At 38.7% G+C, this 16,207-nt stretch overlaps 1 protein-coding gene across 7 annotated transcripts in view; it reads left to right on the forward strand.

The window, feature by feature from the left end:
• Positions 1 to 16,207, forward strand: part of FMNL2 (formin like 2) — a 283,998-nt gene that overhangs the window by 231,419 nt on the left and 36,372 nt on the right. The window lies entirely within an intron of this gene.

Consider the following 16,207-nt stretch of genomic DNA (forward strand, 5'->3'; position numbering starts at 1 on the left):
CAAGAACTTTAACTTAATCATACCTGTGACGTCCCTTTTATATGTAAGGTAAATATTCACAAGTACCAGGGATTGGGACAAGGACATCTTTGTGGGGGTCATTATTCAGCCTACCACACCAGGTAACGATGCCATTTTATACAAAGAATGTGGCATCTTAATAAACTTCAAGGACTTTAGTTTACCTTGAAGCTCTGGTCTTAAAAGGTGCAGGGTGTGGGATGAAAACAGGTGGGATAGGAATTTGGGCAGATCAGGAAAAAGTCTTCATATTGTCATGTAGCCTAAAGGTAACAAAGAACAAGGGTAGAAAATGTATTCCCTGATCTTCTCCAAGCATTGGCTATGTAGATTGACTCTCTTGGTTAGTAAAGAAAGGAAGGTTATATTTTGCACCAAAAGTAAGCTGGCAGTGGGCTCAGCATAAGGTCACTTTGACAGAACAGGGTGTGGCCAGGGTCTGAGATGTATTTCAGAAATGTTGCCATTCATGCTTCTCATTCCTTGGGCCTCTTGTTCCACTACCAGTCATCTGCTCCCTCAGCTGCTGTATTCATTCCCTTCTAGCATCTTCAGGACCTTCCTTTGATGTGGGCCTGAGGGAGCTTCAAAAAAGAAAGAAAAACAGGAGGTAAAGAGGGTAGTGGTAACCTGGACAGACAAGATTATTGCTGTACCTGGCGAGCACTCGTAGAGATGCTTTGCTTTTAACCTGACTTTAGTTAGACTCTCCCCTCTCCACAAGCCTGAGTGAGATTTTTTACAACAGGGAGCCTCATCTTTCATTTGAAGCATGCACTTTTTTTTTTTTTTTTTACACAGGGTGTTGCTTCCTTGTTATTTTTACTTATGTAAAAATGCCATTTTTAAAACTTGTGCCCTTTACTAACTGTAAGGCAGTTGGCATATGCGCCTTCATTTCATATTTTGGGAAGACAACAATGAAAGGCCTCAAAAAAAAAAAAAGCAGTGGGTGCTGTGTGTTACTTTAAGACCCCAGAGAAGCTGAGACAGAGGTTGGCCCAGGTCCCTAAACATGGAACTTTCACTTGTTTCCCTGACAATAAGATGTTGTTCTGGTTGTAAGATCCAGAAGGGTGAGCTGATTAGAGAACTGGAATCAGAACTCTTACAGCATGGCAGTATCGTCACCAACCCCCAAAACCGTTAGCGTAATGGGAGTTTTCAGTTCCCAGTCAGGATTCAGTTGTCGTTCTGGCATTTATTTCTGCAGAGTAAGGTTAAGGTTTATTTTAGGATCACCTTGGTTTCTTTTTTTGAATGAGAGATCTGCCTCCTTATTCTTTTTCTCCCTCACTCCACCCTGACTTGAATAGTAAGGATCTTTTTTTAAAAGTATCTTGGGACTTAAGTGAACTATAATATTCTATTTGTTCTAGCTGCTTTTTAAAATGAAAATAGAAATAATTGTTTTTAAATGTCAAATAATCCTGAATTATAGGTTATTTCTGGGGTCATCAAGTCCAGTGCTGAGCAGTGGCTAAGCCCCACACCCAAGGCTATATTAACCATCTTATGAGATAAGCTTCTGGGTTAAGCTTCATCTGGCTGATGAAGTAATTGTGAAAATGCTTATGCTAAATATGTAACTAGGAAAAGAATAAGATAAGTCATATATACATATGTTATATGTATGCATATATACGTATGTCATATGTATGCATGTGTATGTATAGTGTGTGTGTATGTATTATGAGTAACAATATAAAGATGCATTTATGCATAGTTACAAGCCCTAAAGGGAAACGATGAAAGGGTTTGAAGTAGCAATGATGCTTCGTGTGTGTGTGTGTGTGTGTGTTTCTGTTGGTTATAATGTTTGACAAGTAATGTTATACCTCACATGGCTCAGTGTCCCTGTTGTGTGTGGAGTTAGATTTTTCCTTCTAGTAGCATTTCATATGATTAGCTTTCTCTTGACTTTCAAAGATGCTCAGTTATCTTTGTGTAATAGCTCTCCCCCAAGTAAAGACACTGATCATTACCACCTTTCCTTTAGAACTAATAAACACAATCAAAATTCTTTGGAACTTCTAAGGTGTGGTGAGCAACTATATTATTTACCATGGAAAAAGCACTGTTACAAGATCAGGAGAGTTTGACAGAAAATAAAAGGCATGATTTTTGTCCCCCCAAAGTTTCTATCACCTTGAGAAAGATAGGACTAACTTTAATAGATATTTTAATGGCTATCTGTATGCTGCAGTTAACAATAAGAGAACAGTAATTCAAAACTTGAAGAATTGTGCTTACATTTATATTTTATTCCCTATTATAATGTAAACTAAAGTTTAAGTGTTATTGCCAGTGAATATTCTTATTGAACTTGATTTCCAATGTGAGTAAAGTTCAGATTTCATTTTAATTTTAATACTTCCAAAACATAAGCACATTTTTATTTATTTGGGCTCCATAGTCAATACATAAGGGTTTTGTTTGGTTCATTTCTTTTAAACTAATAAACAATCATCTTCAGAAAGAAAACATAAGCAGAGTTCATGAATCTATTTCATTTTATTCCAGGTTGTGAAAATTAGCCAGTATATTTATGTCATGTGTACAAAAAAAGGCATATACATATATGGAGATAGTAAGGCTACCATTATAGTTTGTTGAATATCAGCAGGCTAGCATATATTACTTTAATTTTAAGATCTACCCTATGAAGTAGGAATAAGGAAAGAGAGGTTCAGAGTCAATAGGCCTACATTACTGAATGGCAACCTTGGGATTTTTACCCAGATCCATTTTAGTTCAATGTTCATAGTCAACTTTATATAACAAGTCATCGCACACCAAACACTTTCTACACACCCTCAACTTTCTGCCAAAAAGCGAACCTAATTGAAACAGTTATAGATTGGGTAGATTATTGGAGTGTTTGAATTTAGTGAAATTCAGAACAAACTGGGCTGTTTATATGAGGCCCAAAGAAAGAGGATAGGTCATGTGCAGGATTATAAAGGAAGAAAGAGACTTGATTGGGTTGGTGGAGGGACTTCTGGGAACAGAAGAAGAGATTGGCATGAAATCTGTCTCGGAGCAGGATAAGTCAGAATAAATGTGCTGATTGACAAGGGAAAACATCGGACTGGGGCCCATGATACAGAGGAAAGCATGACAGGAGGCAAGCATGACTAAGCTTCTGCGAAAGTAATAGTGGAGAGATTTGAAGCCTGTGATTAAAAAAAAAAAATTCGCAACTGGAAGATAGATAAAAGGAGGGAAAAGAAGAAAGGAAAACAACTAATTGTTATAAAGTACTTTGCAGTTTATGAAATGCTTTTACATCTATTCCCTTTGATTCTGTGCAAATCTGAGAAGGGTATTTTATGCAATTCCGATAAATATGATCTATCATCAGCTCTGTATAAACTACATTAGAGGGGAAAGATGCAGGAGTTTGGGAGATAGGTAGCTCAGGTGTTAAATGAGTAGGCCCTGGACCAAGTTTGTAACCAGGACAATGGATATGAATCCACAAAGTTGAAAAACAGTAGGTAAGAGACAGGATAATCCACTGACTAAAGAGGAGAATGAGAATGTGTTCAAATAATATACATCTAATTAGGAAGAAAGTAACACAGCCAAGATGAACAAATGTGATGTGGGAATTTGTTTCAGATTAAGAAAATAGGCTTTGTTTTTATTAAATTCTTTCTTCTTTTTTTTTTTTTGTGATGGTAAAATGCCCAATATCAGATTCTTAGTTCTGAACCGAAAACCATGAAGGCCAGAATAGATTTAAATAGAGGTGATTTGGAAGTGTGTGTGTGTGTGTGTGTGTGTGTGTGTGTGAGCAATCCAAATAGAAAAGGGGATTGTAACTAAAGAGGAGAACCCCACAAGGGCACCAGCCTAGAATGGGCTAGAAGAAAGCTCAGAAAGACCAGCACACAACACAAAGGATAGTCAAGAGGATGAGAAGATAACCTGGTGAGTCTGGTCTCTTGTGGTGCAAGGTTTCTGCTTTAGATGACAAATTAGTCAAATGGTCTCTCTATCCCTTCCAATTCTACGGTTTTATGTTTCTATAAAATTTTGTCCACACACGCCCATGTGTGTAGTATGTATTATATGTATAATATTCAAATGCTTTCATCTGATTGAGTGCTTCTTTGACTGCAGATATAAAAACAGGGTACCTACATAATAGAATGGTAGGTACACAAATTTATATAAACAAGAACAAAAAGTAACGCACCCAAGGCCAATGGTTAGGGTAGTAACAAGCTTCAAGTAAAAATAGATCATTGTGACTTTAGGTTCCATTGTGACATTAGTTCATAGTTCCCTTTTACAACCACCTTGAAATGGCTGTATCAGTGTCTATAACTAAGTCTCCTGTTAAAAATCAGCAGTGTGTCAAAGGAGCTTGCTGCTTCCCTGACCAGAATGTGAGTTGGATGTTCTGGGCGCACTGGGTACCTGCCACTAGGAAGGGCATGTCTGTGACTGTGTCCCTAGCATGGACAGTGTCTGAACGACTGAGCTCTCAAATTGCTATTTAGGCTTTTCATTTCCAGGTTCCTCCATCAGACCCCAGACTCTGTTCTGCTCACTGGAGTTCAACAGCAGCCGTTCTTTATTCCTTTCACCACAGTGGTGCATGTGGTTCCAGCCCAGCTCATTCGTTCCATATATCAATCTGCCAAGGCTGTATATTCTTATTCAGTTTTCATTCACAACAACTGACGGGAACACTCAGTTGAAGAAAATGACTCAGCACTTCCCGATTATGGCTCAACAGCCACTGTCATTCATTCCTCATGCAGTTGAGCTTTCCGACAAATGTCCCCCTCAGCTCTGTGTCACTGGAGAGTGGAAATGGCCAATCAGAGTAACATGAGCTACAGCTCAGTTGTGTCTCAGCAGTTTGGTTTTGGTCATGGAAAAGGAGGGCTCCTTCTCCAGCAGTAATTGTACCAGCCACATGCATAATATCCCAGATTGACTGGTACACCACAAAGTAAAACACTGAAATTTCCATTTTGAAGTATTTTCCAGGAATAGTTTTAAAACTAGGAGATAGTGTATTCTGTGTGGTAGGTATCATAAGACATATTTAGTCCATTAGTAAAAGAGAATCATCTTTTTGTTGTTTGCCTATTTGTTCTTCATTGTTCAATATCATAGCATGTCAGGTGTTCCAGGGGCACATTTGGGTGGATTCACTGAGTCTGATTCTCCTTGAACTTTGGAGAATCCATATCCTATAGACCACGTGGGAGAGAACTGTTTCTATATCTCTCTTATATTCTTGCCTGGAATCTGACATTCACTTGGCTTTGGGAAAACAATATCTAGCCTTGTAATGAGCTTTCCCATGATAGGGGTGAGCACATCCCAGAGACAGAGGACAGTTAGGGACTGCTGCTATCCAATGTGGTGAATGTCAGGGGTAGTAGCTGGCCTTGTTAAACATAAGAACTGAAGGGAAGTCTTTTTTTTTTTTTGCTACCTGATGGAACTGATAGAGGGTTCCTTTCTATATAGGGAAGCCTGATCTGTCTCTGAATGGTGGGACCTCGTTTTTGTGGAGATGGCAGATCTAGTTGGCCTTTATATAGTGTGGTTGACTCCCCAGCAACCTTACAATAAATTTTACTCCTAGAAATCCATTTATTTGCTTCTTCAAGTTTTGGGTTTTAAGATTTGTCATCTTTGTAGAAATAAAGAGGTGATTCTCTAATCCAGTGTTTCTCAAACTTTTGGCCTCAGGACCCCTTTTTGTACACTTAAAAATTACTGAAGATCCCCAAAAGTTTTTTTTAATGTAGATTATGTATTGGCATAATCTACATTATGCCAATTAGCACATTAGAAATTAAAGCAACATTTTGATAAAGTTTTTTTAATCAAATTTTCTTTTTTTGTTGTTTATTAAATATATTGGGGTTATATTGGATAGTAAAATTATATAGGTTTCAAGTGTACAATTCTATAATACATCATCTATATATTGCGTTGTGTGTTCAGTCAGTTCTCCTTCCATCGCCATACAGTTGATCCCCTTTTCCCTCTTTTACCACCTCAGAAATCCCCCTTACTCTCTGGTAACGACTAAACTGTGTCTGTGTCTATGAGTTCTTGTTTCTTTGTTTGTCTTGTTTGACTGTTGCTTTCAGTTTTATATCCCATATGTGAGTGAAATCATATGGTTCTCAACTTTTTCTGTCTGACTTATTTCGCTTAGCATGATAATCTCAACATCCATCCATGTTGTGGCAAATGGCATTATTTCATCTTTTCTTATGGCGGAGTAGTATTCCATTGTGTATGTGCACCACATCTTCTTTATCCATTCATCTATCGAAGGACACTTTGGTTGTTTCCATGTCTTGGAATAATGCTGCAACGAACATAGTGGTACATACAGCTTTATGGCTAAAGGTTTTCAGATTTTTTGAGTAGATACCCAAAAGGGAGATTGCTGGGTCATATAGTAATTCTATTTTTAATTTTTGAGGAAGCTACATATTGTTTCCCATAGTAGCTCTACCAATTTCCATTCCTACCAGCAGTATATGAGGGTTCCTTTTTCTCCACAACCTCTCCAACACCTGTTATTACTCATCTTGTTGATAATAGCCATTTTAACAGGTCTGAGGTGATATCTCTTTGTGGTTTTGATTTGCATTTCCTTAATAATGAAGTTGAGCATTTTTTCGTATATCTGTTGGTTGGTTGTATGTATTCTTAGAAGAAATGTCTGTTCAGGTCCTCTGCAAAAGAATGAAGCTAGACTGCTATCTGTCACATATACCAAAATTAACTCAAAACAGATCAAATACCTAAACATAAGAGCTGAAACAATAAATTTCATAGAAGGATGCATAGGTACTAAATTTATGGACCTTGGGTTCAGAGAAGATTTTATGAATTTGACCTCAAAGTTTTTTTTAATGTAGATTATGTATTGGCATAATCTACATTATGCCAATTAGCACATTAGAAATTAAAGCAACATTTTGATAAAGTTTTTGATAAAGGGAAATAAAAGCAAAAATAAATGAATGGGATTATACCAAACTAATAATCTTCTGCACAGCAAAAGAAACCATTAACAAAACAAAGGGGCAACCAACTGAATGGGAGAAGACATTTGCAAATACCACCTTGAATAAAGGGCTAATATCCAAAATATATAAAGAACTCATACAACTCAACAACAACAACAAAAAAATCCAATTGAAAAATGGGCAGAAGACCTAAACCGACATTTCTCCCAAGATGAACTGTCTTATTTCATTAAAAATCACAATCTCATTACATGATGTTAACTTTTTCTATAAAAATTACCTATTATTTAAAACTAAAAATGAAAATCAGTGAGAATAGTGTTTTAGTTATCTTAGAGTACCATAACAAAATACATATGCTGGATGGCTTAAACAACAGAAATTAATTTTCTCACAGTTGTGGAGACTGAAAGTCCCCATGCCAGAATGATTGGGTTCTCTTCCTGGCTTGCAGATGGCCGCCTTCTCACTGTGTCCTCAGATGGTCTTTCGTGTGTGTGTGTGTGTGTGTGTGTGTGTGTGTGTGTGTGTGTCTGGAGAGAGAGAGAAAGATAACCCTTTTCCTCGTCTTAAAAGGCCACCAATCCCATTGGATTAGGATCCCAACCTTAAGACCTCATTAACTTTACTTCCTGAAAGCCCTATTTCCAAATACGGTTGAATTGAGGGTTAGGGCTTTAACCTAGGAATTTTGTGGAGACACAATTTGATGCATAACAGTGGCATTATTTTATATTTTTATATATCTTTTAAAGTCTAGCTTAATAGAAGATAGGTGCTTGCTCATAGCTGCTTCTGCATTCAGTCACTTGTGTTGTTTTGGTTGAAGTAGTTAAAGAAAATCCATCCAGCACCCTGACAAATATGCAGATGGAAAAGGAAGTATTTTAACAGGTAATAGGGGGTGTTCTTTTTTGATACTATACTGTACACTGTATGAGTAGTAGTTTCTTTAAGGTTAGTGACAAAGTGGAACCTGAAACCATATTAATGAACTTGTTGCACTCTGTTACGTTAAAATTTATTTTCCTCTCTTGCACCTTGAATGAATGCATAGCTTTGTACCAACAGGCCATGGTCACTTGGGAAATATCAATTCACCAAATTATCCAGATCTTCTAAACACTGACACATTTCATAATGCAATATTTTTTAAAAATCATATAAATTATTATTACCGCCAATCTCATCAGAAAAATTTTAAATATTGGTAAGTTCTCAAGCTCACGGTGGATACAAATTTTCTAAAATTCTCATTTTTGCTTGAGAGTTCAATTTTTATCATTGGAAACACATATTGTCAGTTGTTTTCTAAAGTAAAAGGCTCACTTCATTCATTTTCAAGACAATAACTGCCAAGTATATATGTCTGAGTAACTGTAGTTTGTCCATCGTTCCTTCGAATAAGAATGAAAAAGTGACTAGTTTATCTTATAACTAGAATAATCACAGAAGTGCTTGTCCTCATAATAACATATATTCATAAGCTAGCTTCCCATTTCATCATATAGAATACGAAAAATGTGCATTCAGAGGTTGAGATGAAATAAAATTAATATTTTTTATGGCAGCATCAGGGGTACTCTTAAGTGAAATTGGCTTTTAAAAAAAAACTAAGAATTCATGGCTGTGATGAATACAGTGATTACTGGTATAATTCCGTGTCACTGCCTTGATTCCTGAGAAGGACCAGTATTTTCACCCACCATTGCTTTTGCACCACCAGTGCAAATGTCAATTCTGTGCATAAGGTTTATCACATCTTAATATTATTATAAACATAGTTTTGACTTTATAGACTCTGTGAAAGGGCCTGAGGGGCCCTCTGTGTTTGAGACTGCTACCCGCATCCATTGTTTGGCTGTCATCTTAGGCTGGGTAGAAGTGGTTAAAGGTAGCTGAGAGCAAGGCCGTCCTGATTAAGACCCAGAACTGGGGCAGAGCCCAGAGAAAGTGGAGGAGCTGTGAACTGAGAGTTAGGAGAGAGCAATGGACAAACTTCAGGCATTTGCCTGTTTGTGGACTGAGGTCTTTGATCTCACAAACAAAGAGTCTTTGTCTTCAAGGGCTCTGAGTTCATAGCACATCTTTGTACAATTTAATTTGTTGTGATTCAGGCATGAGGAGAGTGTGGGTTGACATCTGCCCCCCAAGCAGGTCCCAAGTTCTATTGGTGAAAATGCCACAGGATTTAAACAGCTCATACCACGTGCTATTGCTTTGGTTTAGTGAGCATGTGATGATCACTAGAAATGTGTCCTTGTGTCCCCTCGCTTGCCTTGCTGGACCAAATTGGGTATGCTCCCAGATTGAAGCTATGAGGAGAAGTGAATGAAATAAAGGATAATGTAGGCCTTCTTCTGCTTTCAAGGGGTCTGATTGTAAGTCATTCCAGAGATGCTTGAAGGCCTTCATCATTTAGTCCTCAGGTAGCCATTTAAATACCAGTCTCTCTTGAAGCACTAGAAGGTTTTCCTGTAGGAACAGAAGCCTTGAAAGAATCTGTATGTGTCCTTATTGATGACCAAGAGATGTGAGTATTGCATTGAAGCCAGAGAGATTGTAGAGCCTTACTCGCTAGAATTTAATGGAGGTCATCTTTTTTTAGGGGAGTGATAAAAATACATTTCTCATTTAAGGTGTGGTGTGTCAACAAGTCAACCTTTGGGGATTTCACTAGCCCTTTACTTTTACATCAGGATTCTTTATTCAGTACAGCAAAATATGTGCATGGAAAGTAAAACAGTCATCTGGATGCTTTGTGTGCCTGGTGCCAAACATCTGGATATTTGGAAACATCTGGAAAAGTGACTGATATTTTCAAAAGGGTGTTTTGCATTATGTGGAGGAAACCTCTGGCCCATAATCAGATGTCTGCCAGTCTAAGATTGATATAAATATTTTATTAATTTATGAGGAAGGAGGGTTAAATTGTAGACTACAGCATACATTCAGCTGTTTAGCTTTCCTTAGTTTTTTTTTTTTTTTTTTTTTTTTCCACCCAGTGGAGTTTAGGGTGCTTAGTTTCAGAATGCTTCAATTTGATGAACATTTCCACCTTTAAATCCCAAGGAGACGTGAGAGCCAGCAACAGGTTGGAATGATCTGCTTTTGTCGTGGCAGCCATTTGGTCTCAGTGCATGAAATGTCTAATCTCCTCAGGGCAAAAATTAACAGGCTCCCAGCAACTACAGAACACCTCAGGAAAGTGGTTTCTGGCCGGCCATCATGGCGTCAGTAACCCTCAGTCTGCTGGTGCTTTCAATAGCAGGTAAAAGATGCTTTTCACCTAGGGACTAACTATGAAATAACTGTTTACTTCATGTGACCCTGAAAAGAAAACAGAACTTTTGTTCCTGGGCACCCCTGAGAAGGGTAGTTTAATCAGTCATAATAGACTGTGCCTCTAAAACGGTGCCTTCCTGCAGGGAGCCCTGCGGATCACAGGGCCCTATTGTGAGAAGAGAAAAAGAGAGTATTGAGGCAGGCGCCAGGCAACAGGGCAAGAAGGAAACACTTAGGCAAGGGGTCTTTAATTTTTATATAACTAACCCAGGAGCATATTTTATAGCCACCTCATAAGAGTCAGGCCTCAATCTGGCTGCAGACCTTGTGTGGTGTCCTGGGAGCTGTTGCTGGGGGAAGCCAAAGACAGTCCCTGACTGTCTTTGAAGGGGGACAGAGAAGTGGCTGAAGGCCGGCAGTCTGTTGTTCATTTCGCCATCTGGCTAGCAAGATATACTCTCTATTACAAGGCCTTTGTAAAACCATCTTTTCTCCACTATTACCCTTTGGGGAAATCATCCCGTAACCTCTGCCCACTCTGAGAGATGCTTTAAACCACTACCCCTTTTGCATCTAGGGCCCTAGATTTATTTAAATAGTTTGGGACACTGTTCAGAGATGTCTTTCACAGATGTTAGAGAACAGAGTTGAGTTGTTTTTTTGGCAGAAGCTGAGATGTTGCTTCAGTTCTCCTTGAAGTGAAAATGTATCTGCTTGTCCCGGGTGTGGCCCATTTTATCTGGGCAGGGCAGGATTTATCCGACTCGCCAGCACCAGTGAGCCAGACGCTGTGCCTTAGTGCTTTGGCTCTTATCTTTGGTACTCAGGGCCTGTGGAGCTGAGTACTTCTCTCTAACTTTGGTTTGTGTAGGGCTTCCAGGCTGGTCAGTGTGGGAATATCATATTATTGCCAAGCCTAGATTAGAATCTTAGAGCTTCGAGATAGTGAGTGAGAGGATTTTTTTCAAACTTTTATTAGCAATGGAAATCTTCAATGAATCTTTCTTTCTCCAAAAGAAATCTTACCAGGAAACTCATGTAATCAATCAGAACTGGATAAATGAAGATAGAAGTCCCAAGAATCTTTCTTATGTGTGCTTTCACTTTCCTGGCCAACCTCCATCTTTGGAGCTTCCAAACCATTCCTCTGGAAACACTTATGGCTTCCTAGAACAGGGTATGAAAACCAAGGAAATCACCTAAGGCTCTCAAATTAATGAATGAGAAAACTGAAGTCCAGGGAGGTTCCCTGAATTGTCCAAGCTTACTGTGGGGTATTGGCAGAGCCAGGACTTAGAACCCATGTTTTATGGTCCTCTGTTTAGTACTTCACATAGTCCCAATTTTACCCTAACCCTCATCAATGTCAGAGCTGAAAGGTGCAAAGAGGGCCAGATGTCCTAGGACCCCACAGGGATGGGTGGATGGGTGGCTGTGTTAGCAGACTGATATTTGCTCTCCAGGATCCGAGCCTGAGCGAGTTCCCTTTACACAGGATTAATCAGGGTCAGGAAATTTACTCATATGAGTGTGATCTATAAATGATTTATAAATGAAGATGCCTCTTAAGTTTATAGTAGTAAACATGAGTTTACAGTGGAGTACCTGCTTTTCCAGAGCATGTACTTTTATTTTTCTGCTGGTTGACTCAATTTCTGGCAGCGCTGGCTGCCGGAATGGAAGTCTAATTCCTGATGGAATGGCCCAGAACACAGAAGGGCTCCTCTCCAGTCTGCTGTGCTCAGCCTTTTTGTGGTTGTGCCTCTTAAATTTGCTCCCTACCCCACTTACTCCGGTGGGTACTTGTATTGAAATAGGATACCAGTGTCAAAGCTAGTGGGGGAACGAGAAATACCAGTGACTGTAAAAGTCAAGAAATGGCAGATTTCGCTTGCCATAGTGCATTTTTTTTTTTTTTACTTGGCTTGGCCTTTGTTGGCAGGTGGAAGTTACATACAACAAAATATAATGTGCAATAATATATACATGCAAATAAGCCCCTGACTCTTACATTTGTTTTGATGAAGGCCGTGAGAGCATCCCCAGAAAGGCCAATGTGTGGATTCTGAAAATAACTGAGACTCAGTGGTCCCATTCCTTTCATTCTCACAAATTTCCTGAAACAAGGCCAAGTTTAGAGGAGAGAAGCAGCATGTTCAGCCATCATGGTCCTGTTTGAACCAAGTGTGTGGGGGTGGTCCAGATGTGAGCTCTATGTGCTTAGACGACTTCCTTTGATGTGGGACATGCCTTACCAACCTTCCCCAAACGTATCTTCCCATTTCCTGTGGGATTGTAGTATATACTTGTTTAATGATTGCTAAAGTAATGTAGAAACAAATGTGAATCTGGTTTGCATGCTTCCTTTCCTTCAGCTGGAATGAAGGGGGTCTCGAGAATCCATTCTGTTCCTATGGAACAATGTCAAAAATACCACCATTAATCCATTAGAGGAGATTAGCCGCAGAGCAGTCTGTCTACACCTTTACAGAGAAGGACTTGGGACTGATAGGAGGGGTCCTTCGACTTCTTACAATGGATGAGGAAAGTGGTCAGTCAGATCATTCTTTCTTGGTTGCCCGAAGCTAGCATCTATGTTGGCAAAATATTGTTTTGTGCATTCAGAGTCTTCACCAAGTTCATAGCAGCTGTAAATTGGAAAATATTTAAGTCTGTTATTTTTGAAGATTAAAACTATTTCTCTATTTCATAACACATGTTCTCAGAATGGATTTGTCTGTTGACAGAATGAGCAATTCTAAAGAAATGTATATTCAAAGCTCATAACATATATTTCAGTCCTGCCTACCAGAGTAGTACAATGATTTTGGGGATCTTTACTCAGCATGAAATTAATCTAATATTGCTTGTTCTGGATTTAATGCTATCTCTTTCTATTCACAGGATATAAGTAGTTTGTTTTATTGCTACCCACATGTGCTTTCCTCAGCCATAGAAAATCCATTTTCTCTAATGCCGTGGGCACAATGCTTGATTATTTGGGCTTTACCTTATTATTCATTGTAGCTCTGCAGGGCCAGTCCCTACTGGGTTCCTATGATACCTAGTTATAGTAACTATGTTTCTTTATTCGTGTTGCTAAATTGGAGGTTGAGTGAATTGGACAGTTAATAATCGCTATCTGGTTTATAACTGGTAGTCAGAAAGGATAAGGATTTAATCAGCTAGTTTAATATTATATAAGTCACTGTTTCCCAAATGCTGGTACAATGACCATAAGTACTTTTTCAAAGCACAGATTCCTAGTTCTATCTGTGAAGATTCTCAGGATATCTTGATTTAGACCCCGAGAGTCAGCCGTTTTTAGAAGCTCCATGGAAGATTCTGGTGCACGGACATCAACTGTATGCATGATATAACAACTGCAGTTTTTAATAACGTTTTTCATCTCTTGGCATCTCAGATAATTCTGGAATGCTTTAACCGTTGTTTTAAATGGAATATCTTTACTTGAACACTTTGGGCTCAAATGTGGGAGAAGGAATATCATATTGGCAGTTCAGGTCCTGGTTCTAGCCTCTGTGTAGGTCATTCATCAAACCGGAGGTATGTGATGTATCTGGGTATCAGTCTCATTCATAAATTGAGGGTATTGGATTACCCAAGGTCCTTTACAGATTTCTGACATTCTTGAATTTGAAGGGCTTTGCCTTTCATTTTGCAGGATTTGTAGTCATCATTACTGTTCATTGATGGCCATTGTCTCGTCTGGTTCAGTAAGTGCTTAGACACTCAAATAAAACATTAAGCAGCCTGTTTTTCAGGAGAGCTGGCAGCTGTCCCCAGATCCTAGACCGCCTCTCTTCACTACCAGCTTCCCCAAACAGATTGAAGTAAACCATTCTCCTAGGGAACGAATTCTTATGTTGAGGTTTGTCTTCAAGAAAATTCAGGTTGTAATTCTGACCTTTTCCCTACCAAGCCTTGGCAGTTTTCACCCACTGGGCCGTTTTGCAGGCTGGGGACACTTGAGACTTTGGGCACCAGATGGGACTGATGTCACAGTCTAGGGAGCTGATTTTGTACTGCCTTCCCGGGTTCATCAAACCTTTTGTTTCCAGGAACTTACTGCATATTCTCTAGAGGGGCCAGGCAGAACACAGCCTGAGTATCCCTTTAAATCTCTGGTTCTCAGCCTTTGCAGAGAATCAGATGGTCTGTAGTACTTTTAAAATTATACACGCCTACGTCACCCAGCCCCACCCAGGCCTGCTGAATCAGGCTCTCTAGGGTGGGATTGAACACGTGTGTTTTTAAAGGCTTTACTTCAAACGCTCCCTTCTGGACTTCTCCCCTTCCTCCAGACTGGGTGAATGCACTGTTCCTCTGTCTTCTGTAACGATTTTTTGTTAAGACAGGTGTAAGTAAAAGGAGAGCTGTCATCAGAATACAGTAAACTGTGGTCTGCATCTGTTGAGAAAATGAAGTTGTTGTAAGACCAGAAGGCCCTCAGAGGTCAGAGGCTCTTCCCTTAACATTCTCAGTTCAGGCACAAGAACCACCACTACAGATTTAATCCTGGTGCCTATCTACCTGGTCTGACGGTTTTTGTTTCAGTCTGAAACATGGTGGAGAGTAGCAAGTCCCTTTCGTTAAGTGTATTTTCAACATAATTGCTTATTCTCTATTCAGTGCAATTCAACAAATATTATTGAGAACTTACAATGTGATAAGTGTTGTTCTAGATACTGAGGATAGAGTGATGAACAAAACACAAAATTCCTGTACACACGTGCGTGCACGCACACATGGAATTTAATATAATGGAGTTGAATGGCTGCATTATAACATTATGAAATATCATTTATGGAGAATTGTTTAGGATTGGAATGAATGTCCCTAAGATCAAAAATGGAATCAGAAAATTTAGGTAAGCATATTTGCGACAACATGGATGGATCTTGACATTATGCTAAGCGAAATAAGTCACACAGAAGTCAAGAACCATATAACTTCACACATACTGAAAGCAACAAAGGAACAAGACAAACAAACAAAATCTCATAGACACAGACGACAGTTTAGTGGTTACCAGAGGGTAAGGGAGGAGGGAGGTGGTAGAAGACGGAAAAAGGAGTCAAACATAGGGTGATGGAAGGAGAACTGACTCTGGGTGGTGAACACACAATGTGATATATAGATGACGTATTACAGAATTGTACACTTGAAACCTATGTAATTTTACTAACCATTGTCATTCCAATAACTTTAATTAAAAAAAATTTTTTTTGAAGTTTGCAAAATGCTAAGACCAGAGATTGTGTCTTCCTAACACAACATGTAGCCCATAGATGTTGAACTAAATGTTTCCTGAAGGTGCAATAAATAAACCAGTGGATTTAAGACTTTGCTCCACAAGAGGTACCCAAGGACACTGGCGGAACTCACGTTTATCCTTTGATTTTGGAAATAAGTCTCCAGAGTTATTATTTGGTACAAATCTTTCTTTGACTTTGTGTTTTTAACTTAATGTATTTAATTCCATATATATGCAGATAGCTTGGGCCCCGGAGTTCACAGTATTTTACCTGTTTCATGTCATTTGTTCAATGAATGCATTAATTCAAGCTGAATGTATATGTTTTAGGCCTCTAGAGTGCTACTTCACATATTCCTGCAAATGTTTATACTCACCTTGACTCGGTTAATATAGTCTCCCAAAATTTCTGTGTTGTAGCTTATACACTAAATTTTTATGTTTCAGTTAGACATGATATGAATATTTTGAATTTGCCTTTCAAAGTATTTAAATACAAAATGATTAAGATCTTTTCTTATAGCATGTCTTTTTTTTTTGTAAAAAGGAAAACTGTAGTGATTTTTTTTTTTTTTAATTATAAGCAACACTCTGGGATTCT

Source organism: Rhinolophus hipposideros (genome assembly GCF_964194185.1).
Source record: "Rhinolophus hipposideros genome assembly, chromosome: 6".
Taxonomy (NCBI): Eukaryota; Metazoa; Chordata; class Mammalia; order Chiroptera; family Rhinolophidae; genus Rhinolophus; species Rhinolophus hipposideros.